At 41.7% G+C, this 16864-nt stretch overlaps 1 protein-coding gene across 5 annotated transcripts in view; it reads right to left on the bottom strand.

Moving 5' to 3' along the window:
* Positions 1-16864, bottom strand: part of LOC126329925 (glycerol kinase-like) — a 260608-nt gene that overhangs the window by 216609 nt on the left and 27135 nt on the right. For 2 of the 5 annotated variants that reach the window (XM_049996251.1, XM_049996252.1), the window contains one exon: positions 7269-7398. The exons of the other annotated variants lie outside the window; for them this stretch is intronic. The gene's annotated coding sequence lies outside the window, so the exon portion shown is untranslated. The remainder of the gene's footprint in view (positions 1-7268; positions 7399-16864) is intronic. 5 annotated transcript variants of the gene reach the window in all.

The raw sequence follows: 16864 nt of genomic DNA, 5'->3' as shown, positions 1-16864 counted from the left end.
GGCCACTTCTGAGGAATCCCGTTTGTTTTTTCCTAACTGTAGCTTCTTATGTTAGAACATATTGTGTATGGTTGAAGTTTACTGTAGAAGTCTTATAATGCATCACATGGTTTTGTTTTATAGTTGAAACCTTTGCCAAGGAAAGCAACTGTACACAGGAGAGATATTAAGAAATAATTTTGTTAATTTGTCTGTGTGTGAGTACTTTACGAAAGGGGTATATTGTTGTCATGGCTTTATGAAACACAGGTAAACTGAGTGTGTGTGTTCTCTTATTATTCGTTAAGATTACTTCCAAATTTTCATTTTACTTTCATAACATTGTTTGAACACTTGTATTGCCCATCGCAATTTATGTACTGAAGCATTTTTATGAAAATTGATAAAATACCGTCTTGTATTGCACATCGCAAGTACGACCAAGTACATTTGATTTTTGACAGTCACATTATTTTTACTAGCAACAGTTTACAGAGTATACGAGCATTCCATGGGCACCGGTATGTCCGTAATTTTAACCAACATCAAGGTTTACGTCCACTGTAAAGCACAGTGATTGTCAGTGTTTTTGTGAAAATCAGTAAAATATTTCAGTGAAGTGCTGTCTTGTGAATTTTTCGAGCAGTTTGATCAGGAAGTCAAATGCATTAATCTTTGTTCTGTAATTACAGTAACAGTTCTGGCACAGTGACAGTTTACAAAGGTTAGCCATATTCCGGACTAACAGTTTAAACTGAGTCATTTGTTTTGCAGTCAGATAGCACATGTAAATGTCGTTGAAAACTGATTGCTTACTCGCAGGCGAATTGTTTCTTGTACCAGATAGTCTGGATTTCGGATTTCGCATCGTGCGGCGTTGACTTCCAGATATTTCCGCTCAAAATTACACTTTCACGTAGTTATTTCGCTCTGGACCGAAATTTACACATTTTGATATCAAAATAAGTTTTACATACTACTTTCAAGTATGTTTTTTTCAATCGTATGATACAACCAAATGAAACTAGTCTCTGTGGCTATATATGTTTTTACTTACTATACAGTGGTTTCACTTAGGCTAAGCACAAACAGATTCTTAAAGCACTTTTGAATTGACAATAAAGCGCGACGCGCACGTTCCGCGCGGGTCCGGCGCATATTGTGAATCGTACGTATTCTTTGCTCGCGCCGGTTTGCGATGCGCTGCGCTGACAGAATCTAAGCGCAGCGCACCCTGTTGTAATCTTCCTTAAAGGATTTTACAGATGCTATTCGCTAAAAATATTTGAACTTTGCCTTACTTGTAGCGTTACATGTCAGCTTCCTCATGAAATGCCCATCAACTACCTAATGGTCATACTTATTGTGATACATTTAAGTAAGACACTGCGCAAAGTTCGAAAACTTTGCCATGAAAAATATGCGTCGCTATGATTTAGTAGTGTTACACCATATGTTGCTACGTATTAAAAATTTAGCTAACATACCGAAATTTTCTTTAGACTTAAGAGGTGGTCTACCTGTCTTCGATCTCGAGGAAATGGATCCATGTATCCGTTTCACTCACGATCACACGCCTGTGAGAAAGAAATATTCACAACATCCCTCGTATCTCCTAAACCGCTCGAGACATCGAAGCGAGATTTTGGCAAATGATAGCACACAAGGAGAAGAGTATGTTGTCAATTCGTAAACACAAGGAAATTTCTTGTCTATGGCAATATATCAGAAGTTATACTTTATTTTGTTCACTCCAATTTTTTGAGTATTCGACAGCTAGAGAAACGATAATTTCGTAGTATGAAAATAAACGTTTAATTTCTTGTCTTATGTTCCTGCAAATCAACACAGTTAGGTTTCTCATAAGCTATTGACATTTCTGATCGCCAATTGCTTGTTTAATGAGACACTACTTCAGAATTCTGTGACAATAGCTCCTGCAAGATGAGTTTGTTCAAATTATACTGTGGTTTTGGCAAAAGAAGCACTATTAAACCTGTACTAAGAGAACTGTGGCCATTACTCATAAATGGTGATGCTTCTTCGTTGAGAAAACGTTCCCAATTCACACAAATAAATCGCAAAGTCTGTTGCAGTTTTGGCTGACTCTCCATAATTTTTTAACACTGAACGAATGGGATTGAAACTTACCAAAGGATTCTATTCCTTTTCTTCATCTGAGCAGTATTAAATTAATGACGAGCGTATGCTTCAGACAGTATGACGCGCACATGCCAGATGCTGGTTACTCACTCACGGCTTGCCAAACTGACAATGAGTGATTCACGAATAAAATAGTTCTTATTGAGGAAAGTATACAATTTGTACGTTACACATCACAATGGTCAGTGTATTGTCATCAGCTGAGAATATTGCACGCGAGAGGAATGCGGACGCTTGCCATGTGTACCTTGAGAGAGGAAGCGTTCACCTTGTTCGAAAAACATTGTTATGAATGTAGGTCTGCCTTCGTCAGCAAGACATTTCAACATCTTAAATATATCAAATCATCACACTCTTTCAGGATACTCATTGTTTTGGAATAATACCAACCACTTCTCCATTGGTGCTGTTACATAATTAGTTTATTAATGCTGACGCTGTGTATACAATCACTGAAATGCTTTTTCTCGTCTCGACGAGCCAGTTAAAACACTCAGTTGCAGGGGTTTCTCGACTGTTTCTGGCTTTCAGTGGTAATGTGATGTACACATGTATTTACTATAACGTCTCTTATGTCCATATCTAACTAATCGTAGTGAATCTTATGCTTCAGACCTTGGACGACCGGCAGCACAAAGGCGTCACAACTATGGAAATTACTCCTTTTAGAATTTTTGTGACATCGTACTGATACACCAGCAAAATATGCACCACGTAGATAACGTTTTACTTTCCTGCCTTGCTTGTTGATCACACGATTTTATAATATTCCTTACTTCCTTAACTACCCTCATAAATAACTGAAGAAAATTATGTATTAATGAAAAATTATGGAGCGGTCAAAAGGAGAAACACGAAACACTACTCAGTGACAAAAATCAATATACATTAAGGCTATACTTTTCGGATTGGCAGCACTACCATTGGTGCGGTGCTGAAGGCAGCATATGGGAGGACTGCTTTCCCGCTCGCCACCTCACCCCTCTCGTACGTTAGAAAACTGCAACAACCATAGAGCCACGCGACCTGGCGCAGACTCGTGTCGCGTCCGAATTTACGCGATCCCATTTGAATCTGTGAAGTGCGCGCCGTTCTGAGCCGCACCACACGCGCTATACTCAATTTGCGCCTAGCGTCATTGTGGCTCAAAAATGGCTCTGAACACTATGCGACTTAACTTCTGAGGTCATCAGTCGCCTGGAACTTAGAACTAAGGACGTCACACACATCCATGCCCGAGGCAGGATTCGAACCTGCGACCGTAGCGCCTAGAACCGCACGGCCACTCCGGCCCGTATTAATGTGGCACAACCGACTGAAAAGCGTCGGCTGTTCCGTGAATGTTGTCATTCTGCCTCTGGGTTTGAGTGGTTTTGCTTACAAAGTTGTTCAGCCTCTGCGGTTATTTATGACTCAAGACGAGGATTGCCAACTTTCTTAGAGACAAATAACGTATCTTATTTTAAGAAGAGGTAAATGAAAAGAACATTTCTAAAAATGAAGTATTTTCAAATTGTATGTATTTAATTTTTTCGTATTTCTGGCATTGAATATCAATTTTTGTTTAAAATGAACAATTATATTCTTTCATTTAAATTTCGGTAAACTGAGGTGATGTGAGCAGAAAACGTAATACACATTTTTAAAGTGAATTAATCACTTGTTTTTCAACCATAAATATTTTTCGCAAAAAGTAACTGTCACTATTCGTTAATTTTCTTTGAATCTCTTTAATAAAGTTTCAGAAAATGAATATGTTCTTTCAGGTACTATAAAGGCTGTAACAAAAATGTATGGCACAAATTGCAGTACATATTCCTCACACGTAGAAAGAAATTATGTTACATGAACGTGGGTCTGGAAACGCTTTGCTTCCATGTTACAACTCATTTTCTCCAACTCAATCACGGAACGCGCACACGAACAGAACGCACCAGCATACCACATGCAGAGGCCAGAAAGATACACGGGCCCTGCAACGTACTTCGACGTCACACTAGTGCTTGTCCGCCACACTTCGCGAACGGTCGGTTCAGTTGCAGGGCCCACGGGAAATCAGTATTTAATTGAAAAGGTACACGCTATAGGTCTTTACTTTGTCGTGTGCTATTGAGAACGTGCATTTAAACATGCAGCCAAGAATTATTAAACTCGTCTTGCCTCCGGAGATAGCTGCTGGCATTCTTAATACCTGCAGTGTCAGTCACCTGCTGTGACGTACGCGCCACGGCCTGTCTTCCTCGTGGGCACCGACCACATGCAACTCTTTCTCACAGGAAATGTTCAATATGATCTCCGTGCGCATTGATACATACATCAACACGCGCGTCGTAATGAATCTCGGATGCGCTGATGGATCCCTGGGAGTATTTTGTTTGGTTTTGCAGCCTTCCCGGACACTGGACATCTTGTAAAAAGTTCCACACATAAGAGTTTTCTCGGATACCCGACAAATAAAAAGTCCAATGGGTTTAGGTCTGGAGAGCATGGAGGCCAGGCACTTTTCCATCTTTACCCATTCATCCGTCACCGAATTTGTTATTTAGAGGCCGACGGACATTAACACTAAAATGAGGTGGTGCTCCATCGTGCATTAAGTACATGTTTTATTGCACAACTAAAGGCACATTTGCTAACAGGTCAGACAGAACATTCTCTACTTCATTATGATCACTTTGGCCGCTGAAAGAAAGTGGGGCCCTACCAAAGTCAGCAACAATGCCGAGCCGAACATCGGCAAAAAATCTTTGTTCGTGACTTACTTCAACCGTTAAGTGAGGATTGACGTCTGCCCATACATGTCGATTGTGAAAATTTACTTTCCGATTTCGCTGAAACGCCCATCATCTGTGAACAGCACCGTAGCACTAAAATTAGGGTTGACACTTTGTTGAATACCATTCGCAGAAGAGTACCCGTGCGGGAAAATAAGCCGCTGACAGTGCCTGCACACGCTGTAAATTATATGAATACAGCTGGTCCTCTTGATACTCGCCAGGAAGTCATGTGGCCAACATTCAGTGTTGCACTGCATGTCTTGTACCGACACTAAGGTCGTCGTCAACCGCATGACGAATTCCGGCTCTAGTTAACCCATTAAGTCCCAAATTATTTTTTTTTAATTTCATTTTTTATTCCTTAATTATAACGTACATAGTGTATGAAACACAATAAGTACAAAAATAGCCAAAGAATATTTTTACATGCTGATATAATGGCCGTCCTCAAAATAGGACGCTGGGATCTAACAGTATCGTATAGCATACTAAACTGTATTCAAGTCTTAACTATTTATTTCTTGTGAAATGGTACAAAAACACTTCACACACAGTATTACACGACATTTAACACAATGTGTTTTTGGTTTCCCGTTGCATTTAGCTCTCACACATCTTCTTGGTGTACTTCTTTTGACGATATGACCAATTCCATCAAACCTGATGTCTGGTACCACCCTCAACTGACTTGATGGGTATTCCATTGGACGTCTAATATTTGGTCTTCCAATGTCCAATTTCAGGTATGTAACTGTAACAGCAAGTCTGAAATCCAGTGCATTTTTCCGATGTACTAGTCTGTAGAAGACTAGGAGGGCCATTTCCAGCATATGTGTAAATAGGACCCAGTACCATTTTTCCCTCTAAATACCGTCGCATATTTTCCAACTAACCAGTCATGGTGGTCAACACCTCCCATGTACGCGTTATACGACTTCAAAACGTCAGGTTGTTGCACTTGTGTCTTCTTACTTGCTTGTCTAGTGTACCGCGTAGCTGCTCCCAAAGGTTCAACTTTGTCAAAATTTTTACCAATTGTAACGCATCTGTTGTCGTGCCATCGAACAAATAAGACTTCACCATTCCTGTCGAACTGGTAGCCATAGTTTCCTCGAACTGTTTTTTCAGTTTGTTGCTGCTCAGTAGTGGACAGTTACCAACTCGATTCTCTCTGACAGTTCCAGTTGCTCGAAAACCCAAATTTCTCAGATGTATCAGAAGATCTCTACTAGTGAAGAAATTGTCAAAGTACACCCAATAATTCTTGGGGTTTTTCAATGCAGTCCAGCATGTTTAGGACTACTCTTGATCCCAATAGTAGGTCATCCCTTGCAGTATCTTCTGGATCCTTTGCACAGTATAAATCGAATTTGAAACAATAGCCACTTGCTAAACAAAGAGACCACAACGTATAGCCAAATCTAATAGGATTGCCTCAGAAAAACTGTTTCAGTCCACTTCGTCCATAGCATTTGACTATCATTTCGTCAACAGACAAATATTACTCAAATATACCAAATTTTTGAAAAGATTAATTATCATTTTCAAGACAGGTCTACTTTTGAATCCGCGATTGTGTTTGTTTTTATTGGCTAAACATTATCTTGAAAATGAAACAGTGTTTTCAACTTCTGATATTTTGGCTAAACATTATCTTGAAAATGAAACAGTGTTTTCAACTTCTGATATTTATTCCTTGACATAGCTGTCTTTATTATTGGTATGCCAATCTCTGTCCATCTGGAACTGTATTATTTACTAATGGCTAACATACTCATAAATATACTTATATAATACGCTGTAACTTCATATCCTGTAATATATGTATATAAAAGAGGGGTTGTTGCTTACCTCAGCAACAAAATCTGGTAAAATTACCACGTTCTAAAAAGAAAATACATCGGCAGTAGCAGAGTTTCATATTCGAACGTGCAGCAATACAAATAACTGAAATGATAACACCAAGTCCCAGTGTCCTATTTTGAGTACAACTAATTTTATAACAATGGCAAACAATGAATATAATTGGGCTAACAATGAAAGTGGTTTAAAAGACACATTGTTGACTATAAATAAACACAAAATGATCTTTGCCACATATTTCAAATATTACTGAATTTTCAATAGAGTAAATACCTGTAATAACGAAAAGTGTTCCTTAGTATTCAATATCAATTAATGGTATGATTTATTGCTTTTAAATTCCTGTAAGCATACATTTGTCATAAAAAGCATCAACAAATTACGTAGAACAGTAATTGTTTCAAATTAATAATTTATTGTCTACTTATAAATAATTATGTGCTCTGTCCTCAAAATAGGACACTGGTACTTAATGGGTTAAAGTACCCTCATCTTTCCATGCTCCGCCCGCCTAATTTGCAAAGGGGTTGAATCAGATTGCTTCACCTCTTCATCATCAACTGCTTAACACCTATTTGCATGGTGTCACCAAACTACGCCTCTTTTCGGATGGATGCTGTGGGAAAAAAAAAAACAAGATTACAAGAATGATTGGGATGTTCCTGTACTGGTTCCTGTACGCTGCTCCAGTACACAGAGAGGGTTGAAGTATGGTGCCCGATCGTCGGTCATTCTTTTATACCCCCTGATAAGAGTTTTTGGAAACATGGACAGAAAATTTTCAAAATTGAGCATAATCAAAAACCCTGCAGTATACGCCGGCATAATGGAAAAATTCACAACAGTGTTGCATTTGGGGTCGGACGACTGCAAAGTGAGAGACTGGAAGATCGCCACTGAATTTATCAAAGCTCGGGAAAGAAACTCTTCCTGAGGAGATTCCAAAAGGCGTCCCACTGAAAAACGCTAAAATTACGGACGTCAAGCGGCTCTTAGAACTACACTGGGGATTGACATGGCAAGAGAAGGAAAAGTTAAAATTCTACACTTGTATTTTTGAGTGTCAGCAGCAGCTGATCATGGAACGAGACGAATGTCTAAACGGCGAGGATGAAGGAGTTGATCCTGAGCTCTTAGATGATGACTATTCCCTGAATAGAGCCTAAACCTTGTGTACTTCATTTTACCTTGTTATCGTTTCTTTGCAATATTTCATTTTCCCAAGATTTGTTTCGAAAGATTTCTCAATTTCATGGCGATGAAATCTGAGTAATATTGATATTGTACCTTGTAGTTCATGTTTTTTACGTAAAGGTTTCAATCTCTTAAATATTTAAAACAAAACAGTATTTCAGCACTTTCTTCGTTTAATTTTCTTCCTTTGCATTATTTTAGTATGCTACTGTAGTCTGCCATTCTTACCGACATAGCCAAATAAACACCGGAATTAATTTTTCGGCCGGTTTTGCAATCGACTGCATTCCATCATGGCCGCCGATGCGGTTGCAGAAGCGGCTAACAGGCCTATTTGGTTGCAAAACGGGGGTAACTACAAATTTTTACATAAAAATACTAATAAGGGGTTAATGTAGGATTACAGGGTCATTTATGATTTGGTTGCTGCGTTTTTTTCCTTTTCTTATAGCCATTAACAACCGTTGTAATATTGCTGTGAGAACAAGGCTGCGTTTTTCGGTTTTTCCCAAGTATCTTTTAAAACTGACTTTGCTACCTTTACAACTGGGCTACTCGTATGTCAACGGAGGTATTCCATGCCAATGCTACGTACGGCTTTTTGTTTCTTTTTTCGCTAGCACTTGTGTCCGCTCGTTCAGTTGACCTACATAGATCAACTGAATGATACTCTGGCATTCTACTGTGCAAAAAGCGATGTGTGTAAAATTACATTCGAAATATGGACATCTGTGGTATGTCTACCATCTATTTTCTCTGCTACATTCCTTCGTTTCTCAACATTCGTCTATGTTAAATGGTCTGTCTTGGCAATGCATCATCTGTGGTATCTTGGGCGTCATTTTTCAAAAGCTGACGGTTTGTATCTCATTCTTCAGTATTCCCGATATTTCAGTAACTGATTTTGTAATGCGGAGAATTTTAAAGGGAAGCAAAAATTTTAGTTCTGACATTTCGTAAGTAGCGTACGAAGCACACACTAGTCACCGATTTATCTTGACAATCGAACTGACAATAGTTACACCAAAGAGGGTCATTTCAAAGGCAAGACAAAATGCCTTATGGCTTAAGAAGACATTAAAGAAATTTCATAAGCGGTTGGCACTGAAATGTTACGATTAATTAAATGCTGGAGTTGGCGAGAATATTTCAAAAAGGTTTACCAAAGGAATGAATTGGTACATATATCTAAAAATTATACAAAACATTACTCACGGAACAATTAACTAGAAGTGATGCCTAAAGAAGTTTATTTACGTTTTCCTACTAACACTTTGAACCTCTGGATTTGGGCATCAGAATACATTACAAAAACAGTTTGATACTGGAACTTCAACACTTCAGTGATTTGCAAGCGATTGATGGAATGAAAACGATAAAGGCTTCACTATCATGATACTAAAAATCCTATTTTAATGCGAGAAAAAACGATAGTGAACTATTTAGTGCGCACCCAACATTATATGTGGATTTTGTTTCGTCAATATGCTTACACTAAATAAGATCCTTTTAATTGAAGGTATTCGTTAGTGCTGGGAGGTGGAATTACCAATTAAGTCCAGCATACGATTGCTTATTGGTCACAACGTTGCTCGTACAGTGTTTCTAGCAATCTATTCTGAGAGGTAGGATAGAATTCTGCCACGCCAGTCCACGAGTAATTATGAAGTTTATTTATATGCTGAGGAAAATGTAGAAGAGAATGAGAGGCCATACAGTCAGATTCACGACGAATATTTAACATCCGAATTACTTTAAAGATCATGGGATGGGCCTGTTGACAGCGTTGAATGGTGATGCACCTATCACCCTACACTGAAGCAGTGTTTCTTAGTCATGCTGAAAATTGGAAAGATGTCAGTGAGAGAGCTGCAAGTCCTGGGAGAAAATAATACCCAGGATTATTTATGTAAACCAAATAGCTAATGTTACTGACGCAAAGAGGGTTTTTTAGGCAAGAGAGAGAGAGAAGGTAATCTGTCTTACAAAGCTCGTCCTGTAGCTAAAGGTTTCTAACAAAGAATGACATATACAGAAATGTACAGTCCAGTAGCACAATTAGTTCAGTAAGACTTTTTTGTAATGAGAATGTTTATCCCATTTATCAACTACGGTTTGTAGTGCTTTTCTCTATGGAGAGAGAGATCGAGACTTCTGTTAAAATGCTACTAGGTGTTTCAATAAAATGAAATAGTTAAGTTTGTAAACTTAGAAAGGCTATCTATGGTTTAAAGGACTCACTAAAAAATTGGAACATTAAACTCCTCACAATATTAACTGGTTTAAGATTTATAACAAGTGACTGAGCATTGCTTGTATATAAAGACACAAAATAACGAAGTGTACTTACTTGTTTATACTGGTGATTCACCGATAGCTTCAATTCTCAGTGAAATTGACAATTTAAAGTTGGTATTAAGTGAAACTCCCCAAGGATGTAGGTCTGATTAGGAACCGTTTGGGAATAAATATTTTCAAAATTTAAGTGCAGGAACTATTACATTTGTCAACATACATATCTTGAAAAATAGTAACTTTTTTTTTGATACATTTGAATGTAATTCTGTTTCAACTCCCAAGAGTAAAATTTTGGTCACAATGTGTTAAGAGCAGAAAAATGTGAAAATGAAGGTATTAAGATGCAGAAAATTGAGTCATTTATGCATGCTGTGTTAGGTTCCAGAACATTTGTGTAGCAGTAAGTATTCTACACAGGTACCAATCAAAGTCTGCACTTATGGAATGCTTTTTGCATTATATTAAGGGAACCCTAAAAATTAAGCATTACATCCTAGAAATAAAAATTGCACCAGCACTATAATTGGTCATGTAGACCATGTCTGGGCTGGTGACTGCAAAGAATATTCACAAGCAGTTACCTTTTTGAAGTTCTTGGTTATGTTTCATGGGCATCTAAGAATCAGCCCACAGTGTGTCACTAACAGACTCAGAATTTTTAACCTTAAGCCCATTTGGCTCCGTAGCTCGTATTTAGTCTTTCTGCCAATCAAAGAGTAGTAGTACTTTATGTTCACGTCAGTAAGTAAGCCTTAGCAAAAACCCAAAGTTTAATCATAAACTGTAGCATATATAGATCTCAAAATTTTATTTGTTATGGAGAACGTTACTGCTATGGAAGTTGTGTGAAAGCACAGTAGCACAAATGAGCATTTCAGGAAGCCACTAAGTAAAACAAAATTTGGAAAGTTTGGAACTTTGCTAGAACTGACTTAAATCATGTAATATAGTTTTTGTAACACTGATCATTAGTGATGTTAGTGGTATAATGTTAATGATTTAAGGTAGCAACATTGCCTTTTTGGTTTCTGTTAACTTTTGATGCTTTTGTTTTATTTTAGCCTTGGTGTGAGTCATTATCATCCATCAGTGAGTCGTATGCCAAGTGTATTTAAATGAACACTATACAAGCAGACTTATTATTGAGCTTCATTTACTGCCCCTGATTACAAGGATGAACTTCGCACATATTCATAAGCTATGGGATCACAGATGTATGAAAAAAAAAAAATTGCACAACTAATATGCTGTGAAGAAAGTGACTTTGACGGCCCACCAATACAAGGCTAATTTGTGTATATGCAACAGTCCGAGTGGGTAGAGAGCTGTTTAACGAGTCCAATGTGTGGCAATGCCTTTATGTCTTAAAGGAAGCACAACTACCCAACTAAACATTTTGATAATACTATGCATCTCCGAACTACTGGAAATTCAGAGGCCAGCCAAAATTTGCGTGATATCGGCGAGGTGTTCAATGTTGACTGAGTTATTTCACTTCTGTGGAGATTACAGATTACAGGGAGGGGGGAAGAGGAAACTTTCAACAGTACTACACTCAGTATAACAATCTTGCCTTCATATCCCAAAGATGACCAACCAATGAATCACCCATCTCCCATCAAGCTGGCTTGTCAGTTTCTATAGATTTATATGCATGCGTATCAGCTTGTCAAATACAATGTCCTTACACAAATGCGCAGTGTTGGTTGATGAATTCAGTGCCTTGCTCACTATGAGCAGATCCAGGAACAATGGGGTAGAGCATTGCTCGTGAATCAGGGAGAAGTGTTTATTGCAGTATGATCACTTTTCACACTTCAAGAATTCTTCATGACCCAGCATTTATTGTGGGAAGTGGACAGTACAGTGACACTAGTGTTCTGGCACCATCATGTAGGCCATAGCAAACGTTTCAGAGGTGCCTGACAACTGTAGTCTATTTGGGCAATTGACAGTGGTACATTTGCATTTGTCATGGTGCATATCCAACAAGATTCATTCGGACAGATAACACTTCCCAATTGTGAAGTGGTGGCCTGTTTAAGAATAATTGCAACAGGATGGTATCTTATGTCTAGAATGTTAAATCTTCCTTAAGGACTTAAATCCACTGGACACAAATGAGACATTCTAAGAAAAAGGATTGAAGCCCAAACATTATACGCAATACTGACCACCAGAAATCTTTTTCAGCAGTTGTGTTAGCACAAGCCATGCAGGCTAGCCTGACGGTGAGGGGAACTGTTATACACCTTTTATTGCCATCTGAGCATATCACTTAATCCACATGAAGTTTGTGTGCTCTTGGCAGAAGTACTCCACTTGTTAATTGCAACACAGGTATACCCTGGATCCACATCACTACACATGTTGCCATGGCACCTTTGACCACAGACATTAACTGCTATTTCATAATTCTCTCCAATTCCTTCACTTACAGACATGAATTAGTTACAGATGAAAACTGTGTGACTGAAAAAAATAATAAACAACACAATCAACTTTCTCTAAGTGTAATTGATCTGCACATCTGTTAAGTATGATTGCCAGTGCCTACTGTAATCAGACGCAGAGCTGGTGTCTACTTCAATCGGTACCACAATCAGAGTGAAGGAATGTTAATATAACATGGAAATATGTAAAACAGTGTCGGAGATAATTTAAGTGTTTGGAGTGGTGGGTGATCACCTATAAAGTTAATATGACACTGTCAGACGAACTCTTGGCATAGTCCAGGACAGCCCATAGCTGAGAATTTCTTCACTTTAAGATAGAATCAGTGCAAGACATCAGTCGGAAGAATAAATTTCAATTCTGGAGTGTGTGGCATCACAAGTAGTAAAACAAGAATGACTTCTCTTGATGTCTGATCACATTTCAGTCTGTCTGTGCATGATGCTTGATATTCTTCACACAGTCTTCCTAGGCTATACACAGCCAATCCTTGTAGTGCTCTTAGGTTCGTTGGTTGGTTGGTTGGTTGGTTGGTTTGTGGGATGTGGGATTAAAGGGACCAGACTACTATGGTCATCGGTCCCTTGTTCCATAAAAACTAAAACCACCCGAAGAGAATAAAAAACGAACAACAGGAAAGACAGCAGACTAAACAGTACATGAAATACTCTGACAGAGACCAGACAAAACAAATTAAAACACACAGTGTGACGGTGGTTGGCCGACCGTAGAGAAAAAGAGGAAAAGCCAACCACCAAGAACACTTTAAAAACTCAGTTTAAAATCAGAGGCTAAAAGCCAGAATCAACACTTAAAAAAAACTCAGATTAAAGGATAAAAACCCCCTGCCCGAATAAAACACAAAACCAAGTCCACCATGGCAGAGTCATCTGATAAAAGAGCAGAGAGCGTGTCAGGCATTGCAAAAGTCTGCCTGAGCACGGTTAAAAGGGCGCACTCCAACAGAATATGGACCACCGTCAAGGACGCCCCACAACGACAAAGAGGGGGATCCTCACGACACAGTAAATAACTATGCGTGAGTCGAGTGTGGCCAATGCGGAGCCGACAAAGGACGACTGAGTCCCTGCGGTTGGCTCACATGGATGACCGCCACACAGTCGTCGTGTCCTTGACGGCACGGAGTTTGTTAGGGGTGGTCAGACCGCGCCATTCAGCATCCCAAAACGAGAGAACTTGGCGGCGTAAGACTGCCCGCAAATCATCCGCCAGGAGGCCAATCTCCAGAGATGGCGCACTGGTGGCCTCTTTCGCCAGGCGGTCAGCAGTTCCATTGCCGGGTATACCAACATGGCCTGGGGTCCAAACAAAGACCACAAACCTGCCGCTGCGGGCGAGAGTATGCAGGGACTCCTGGATAGCCATCACCAGACGAGAACAAGGGAAACACTGGTCGAGAGCTTTTAAACCGCTCAGGGAATCGCTACAGATAACAAAGGACTCACCTGAGCAGGAGCGGATATACTCTAGGGCACGAAAGATGGCGACCAGCTCAGCAGTGTAAACATAGCAGCCAGCCGGTAACGAACATTGTTCAGAAGGGTCCCCTAGAGTCAGCGCATAACCGACTAGACCAGCAACCATCGAACCATCAGTGTAGACGACGCCAGAGCCCTGATACGTGGCCAGGATGGAATAAAAGTGGCGTCGGAAGGCCTCCGGAGGGACTGAGTCCTTCGGGCCCTGTGCCAAGTCGAGCCGAAGGCAAGGGCGAGGCACACACCACGGGCGTGTACGCAGAGCAGCCCGGAAAGGAGGTGGAACACGGAAACACCCAAGCCAGGAAAGAAGCTGTTTGACACGTACGGCGATCAGACAACCCAACCGGGGCCGACGTTCTGGCAGATGAACGACTGACTGCGGGAAGAGGACATGATAATTTGGATGCCCGGGCAAGCTAAAAACATGGGCAGCATAAGCAGCCAGTAATTGTTGGCGTCGTAACCGCAGTGGAGGGACACCTGCCTCCACAAATATGCTGTCCACAGGGCTGGTTCGGAACGCACCAGTGGCAAGGCGTATCCCGCTGTGGAGGATTGGGTCCAGCACCCGCAACGCAGATGGGGATGCTGAGCCATAAGCCAGACTCCCGTAGTCCAGACGGGACTGGATTAACGCCTGGTAAAGCCGTAGGAGAGTAGATCGGTCGGCACCCCACCTGGTGTGGCTCAGGCATCGCATAGCATTTAGATGCCGCCAACACGCCTGTTTAAGCTGCCGAATATGAGGCAGCCAAGTCAACCGGGCATCAAAAACCATCCCCAAAAACCTATGTGACTCCACCACTTTAAGAAGCTCGCCGTCAAGATAAAGCCGCGGCTCCGGGTGAACAGTGCGTCGCCGGCAGAAATGCATAACGCAGGTCTTGGCTGCGGAAAACTGAAAACTGTGTTCTACAGCCCAAGACTGCGCCTTGCGGATTGTGCCCTGTAGCTGACGTTCAGCAGCTGCAATGCCAATAGAGCTGTAGTAAAGGCAGAAGTCATCAGCATACATGGAAGCGGAGACAGTATTTCCACGGCCACAGTGAGCCCGTTAATAGCTATTAAAAACACACACACAATGAGAACAGAGCCCTTTGGCACACCGTTCTCCTGGACGTGGGAGGAACTATATGAGGCCGCAACGTGCACGCAGAAGGTACGATACGACAGAAAATTGCGGATATAGATCTGCAGAGGGCCCCGAAGACCCCATCCATAAAGCGTACAAAGGATGTGATGACGCCATGTCGTATCATACGCCTTCCGCATGTCGAAAAAGACAGCAACCAGATGCTGACGGCCGTCAAAGGCAGTACGGATGGCCAACTCCAGGCTCACCAGATTGTCGGCAGCGGAGCGGCCTTTACGGAACCCACCCTGAGACGGAGCCAGAAGGCCTCGAGACTCCAGTACCCAATTCAAGCGCCGGCTCACCATCCGTTCAAGCAACTTGCAAAGAACGTTGGTTAGGCTAATGGGACGGTAGCTGTCCACCTCCAAAGGGTTCTTCCCTGGTTTCAGAATGGGGACAACAAGACTTTCTCGCCATTGCGGTGGAAACTCACCCTCGACCCAAATGCGGTTGTAAAGATCGAGGAGGCATCGCTGGCAGTCCACTGAAAGGTGTTTCAGCATCTGAGAATGGATGCTATCTGCCCCAGGAGCGGTATCGGGACAAGCGGCGAGGGCACTGCGAAATTCCCACTCACTGAATGGAACATTGTACAATTCAGGATGGTGAGTTCGAAAAGAGAGACTCCGACGTTCTATCCGCTCCTTAATGGAGCGGAAGCCCAAGGGGTAGTTGGCAGAAGCGGAATTCAGAGCAAAGTGCTCTGCTAAGCGGTTTGCAATGACGTCGGAGTCAGTACAAACTGCTCCATTCAGTGACAGCGCAGGGACACTGACAGGGGTCCGATAGCCATAGCGGAGGCGAATCTTGGCCCAGACCTGCTTTGGAGTGACATGGAGGCCAATGGTGGACACATACCGCTCCCAGCACTCCTGCTTGCGTTGGCGGATAACGCAGCAGGCTCGCGCACGCAGCCGTTTGAAGGCGATAAGGTGGTCGATTGAGGGATGTCGCTTGTGACACTGGAGCGCCCGCTGGCGAGCTTTAATCGCTTCAGCGATCTCAGGCGACCACCAAGGCACAGTCCGCCGCTGAGGGGATGCAGAAGAACGGGCAATGGCAGATTCGGCGGCAGTAATGATGCCGGTGGTGACCAATTGAACCACTGCATCAATGGCATCGTTAGAGAGAGGCTCAATAGCGGCAGTGGAGGAGAACAAGTCCCAGTCAGCCTGATTCATAGCCCATCTGCTAGGGCACCCAGAAGACTGACGCTGTGGCAGTGACAAAGATCGGAAAGTGGTCACTACCACACAGGTCGTCATGCACTCTCCATTGGACAGACGGTAAGAAGCTAGGGCTACAGATGGAAAGGTCAATGGCGGAGTATGTGCCATGCGCCACACTGAAGTGTGTGAGGGCACCATCATTTAAGATCGAGAGATCAAGCTGCGCCAATAAATGCTCAACGATGGCGCCTCGACCTGTTGCCACTGACCCACCCCACAGATGGTTATGGGCGTTAAAGTCGCCCAGTAACAGGAAAGGTGGAGGCAATT

The sequence above is a fragment of the Schistocerca gregaria genome, chromosome 2 (assembly GCF_023897955.1).
Source record: "Schistocerca gregaria isolate iqSchGreg1 chromosome 2, iqSchGreg1.2, whole genome shotgun sequence".
NCBI lineage: Eukaryota > Metazoa > Arthropoda > Insecta > Orthoptera > Acrididae > Schistocerca > Schistocerca gregaria.
The sequence above is the reverse complement of the archived record's forward strand: the minus strand, read 5'-3'. Positions and strand labels throughout refer to the sequence as shown.